This window comes from Neodiprion pinetum, chromosome 5 (genome assembly GCF_021155775.2).
Source record: "Neodiprion pinetum isolate iyNeoPine1 chromosome 5, iyNeoPine1.2, whole genome shotgun sequence".
In the NCBI taxonomy this organism is placed as follows: domain Eukaryota; kingdom Metazoa; phylum Arthropoda; class Insecta; order Hymenoptera; family Diprionidae; genus Neodiprion; species Neodiprion pinetum.
The window spans coordinates 19,964,800-19,968,488 of record NC_060236.1 but is presented as its reverse complement, the minus strand read 5'-3'; the positions used below and the strand labels follow the sequence as shown (position 1 = coordinate 19,968,488).

The following is a 3,689-nucleotide window of genomic DNA, read 5'->3' as shown; positions in this document are numbered from 1 at the left end:
TCGCAGAACGACAGCGATATTAGCCGACCCGTTTGCTGAAGAATATATCTTTAGTCAACGGCTGACCATCATAGGGCCTAGCCGCTTGAGTCTGGAATCGGCAGGAAAGATTAAGTGCGTATTTCTTGTCTGAAATGCGAATATTAAAATCATTATACATCTTATCATATATACATACATCACATCATACATCATCATATCATACATAGCATTAAAGTTCGAAACCAAAGATTGGATGTCGGATGTTCAGAAAGTGACGTCACCCAAAATTTTTTTCTTTCAACGTCATCGATCTAAAATCAGTTAGTTGAATTCCTCAGTCTGGGAACAACCGCGCAGTAGAGCGGACGGATGAGAATCGCGCTCCGCAGATTTCGAGTGCCGGGTTCTCTACCTCCTGGATCCTGCGCTCCGGGTCCGCTTCCTGGTACAACTCGACTTCCAGGAAAAGCGCTCCGTAGTTTCTGCGCTCAAGGTCCACTATCAGCAGGAACTTGACTTCCAGGACAAGTGCTCCGTAGTTCTGGCTGTCCAGGCCCACTACCTGCAGGAACTAGACTTGCAGGTCAAGCGCTCCGTGTGTCCTGCGCTTCAGGTATGCTACCTGGGGAAACTTGATTCAGGGAAAAGCGCTCAGTATTTCGTGCGCTCCAGGTCCGCTACCTAGTAAAACTCGACTTCCAGGACGAACCCTCCGTGGTTCCTGCGCTCCAGGTTCACTACCTGGTGAAACTCGACTTCCAGGACGAACTCTCCGTGGTTTCTGCGCACCAGGTCCGCTACCTAGTAAAACTCAATTTCAGGAAGAAGTGCTCCGAAGTTTCTGAGCTCAAGGTCCACTACCTGGTAAAACTCAACTTCCAGGACAAGCGCTCCGTAGCTTCTGCGCTCCAAGTCCACTACCTAATGAAACTCGACTTCAGGGACATGTGGTGAATAAGGAGGAAGAGGACGAGGATTTCTGCTCAGTGAGTAAAACATTTTTATAATATTTAATGGCTATTGTAATTATATTTCATCTGACATTTTTTGAAGCTTGTCACGTTTACAATAAATCATTTCAATTCATTTTTCGCGCAAGCACAAGTTCGGTAGCTATGAATGCGCTAATGGGATTAATAGTATTGTTGATTACTTAATTGATTATATTATTCCTTACGTAATGTTTTCGATGTTTTCTTATACTGAAAATATTTATTGCTATTTCAGGTATAACTCGAGGTGATTGGAGGTGGTTGGAGGTGGTCGGAGGTGAACGAGGAGGAGGACGAGGAAGACAAGGAGAACGAGTAGGACGACAAGGACGAGGATTTGTGCTCGGTAAGTAAAACATTTTTATAATATTTGATGACAATTGTAATTATATTTCATCTAAAATATTACAGACTTGGCACGTTTAAAATAAATTACATATTTCAATTCATTTTCCGCGCAAGCACAAATTCGGTAGCTATGAATGCGCTAATGATATTTACTATATTATCAATCAATTAATTAATTATATCAATCCTTACGTAATGTTTTTGATGTGTTCTTATACTGAGAATATCTATTGCTAATCCAGGTATAACCCGTGGTGGTTATTGGTGGTTGTTGGAGGAGGTTGGCGGTGGTTGGAGGTGGTCGAGCTGGACGAGGTAGAGGACGAGGATTTGTGCATAGTGAGTATAACATTTTTATAATATTTAATGGCTACTGTCATTATATTTTACCTGAAATTTTTTGAAACTTGTCATATATATATTTGATGACAATTGTAATTATATTTCATCTAAAATATTACAGACTTGGCACGTTTAAAATAAATTATTTCAATTCATTTTTCACGCAAGCACAAATTCAGTAGCTATGAATGCGCTAATAAAATTTATTATATTATTGATCAAGTAATTAATTACATTAATCCTCACATAATATTTTTGATGTCTTCTTATATTGAAAATATTTATTACTATTCCAGGTATAACCCGTGGTGGTTATTGGTGGTTGTTGGAGGAGGTCGGCGGTGGCTGGAGGTGGTCGGAGGTGGACGAGGAGGAGGACGAGGATGACGAGGACTTGTGCACTGTGAGTATAACATTTTTATCATATTCATTAGAGTAGGAGTAGGATCAGGAATAGGAGTAGTAGGAGTAGAAGTAGAAGTGGTAGAAGTCGGAGTAGGAATAGGAGTAGTCGTAGTAGTAGGAGTTGGAGTAGAGTAGGAGTAGAAGTAGATGTATGCGGGGAGGGGCGGGGAGGGGATATTATCATATCAAGTTATCAGTAATAAGCAATTGCGGGTAAAATATTAGCTCACTTTTGTAAGTATTTATGAATATAGCCTCCACGAATATTCATTGTTGGTATACAAGGTGTGACAACGTACCTACCTTCTGTAAGAGATTTTGAAGATTTTCAACATAATTATGTTTCAGTTCTGTGCCCCACCTAGTGATCCACTAGTACATATCCTCCGACGTGACATCGCTCTGCTACGTATAAAGAAGAAAAGATTTATTAAGATGCAGATTGCTCCTCTCTTCTTGCCATTGTGCTTTCAGCCATTGTTGTGCTGTGTGTTTGAAATTTAGGACAGTATATAATATAGAATAACACGTACAGCTACGAATATAGCACTGCAATAAATCTTACAGAAATGAGCTCACATTGAGATTTCTCTGTATTTATAACTCGACGCGAGAAGGCAAAAATCAATGTAATGCCATCTGTAAGGTAATTGGACTCGTATTTGCACTACGAGAACTCGTTGGGCATTTTGCGGTGAAATTTGAAAAATTGTTGTACAAGAAATTAAATAACTATAAAAATGGATAAAAAATATTATCTCTAATAGTGAATGTAGCTAATACAGCTTTAACCGTATATTGATTATGTTAATGATCTATTGTGACAAGATCGGAATTAGATAAGCTCTCTCGATACTCTTTTCTAGACTATTAATTTATATCATGTATATGTAGATGTATATTTCTTCAGTTTATACAATTACCGCACTAGGATTACCCTTGCCACGTTTTATGATGCGCTTGTGTAATTTGTATATTATTAACCTTACGTTTTATTCTATTTGCGACAAGTTGCGAGTGTTTTTAATTTCTTGGCAATTATTTATGTACATGTATGTGTATATATGTATATGTATACTTATGCATGTGTATATACATATATACACATGTTTAAAACTAGATTTTTACAATAAACACAGAGGTTTTAGTATATTCACACACGGATTTCTGTGTATAGATATACTTGAACTAAAATATCCTTATCTCTAATACGGAGTTCTTCGTAATTCGCATTTGTTCTTGTAACCCAATGTCCTACATACGATGGCAAAAATCGAAATCCAACTCGACTGAGTCTCAAAGCACTGTTGACATAAAAGCAGCTATTTGATAGAAATTATAGTTTATAGTTTACACAGCCCATTGCATGATATTTCATTATAAATACATATGTTTCAATGTATTTAGGAATAATTTATCAAATATACAAAGGTCATGTGCAAATAATAAATGAATTCGACCGCAGTTTGATGTATTCATTAGAGCTTTAACAATAAATTTAAGCTTTGTTACTTCTTTTATTTTATTATGGATAATAGAAAACATTTCGGACTAATCGTGCTGTGGAAGCACGGGGATTAAACCAAATGTAGCAAAAGATTAGAAACAGTGTATGTAGAG

At 37.5% G+C, this 3,689-nt stretch overlaps 1 long non-coding RNA gene across 2 annotated transcripts; it reads left to right on the top strand.

Moving 5' to 3' along the window:
* The first annotated feature begins 330 nt into the window (after window positions 1-330).
* Window positions 331-2,973, top strand: LOC124218519 (uncharacterized). Of its 2 annotated transcripts, XR_011177153.1 has the most exons (5): window positions 331-595; window positions 685-968; window positions 1,210-1,320; window positions 1,961-2,067; window positions 2,418-2,973. It is a non-coding gene; the product is annotated as an uncharacterized lncRNA (long non-coding RNA). The 2 variants fall into 2 exon arrangements; XR_011177154.1 differs by lacking the exons at window positions 1,961-2,067; window positions 2,418-2,973 and adding an exon at window positions 1,565-1,603.
* The last annotated feature ends 716 nt before the right edge of the window (window positions 2,974-3,689 follow it).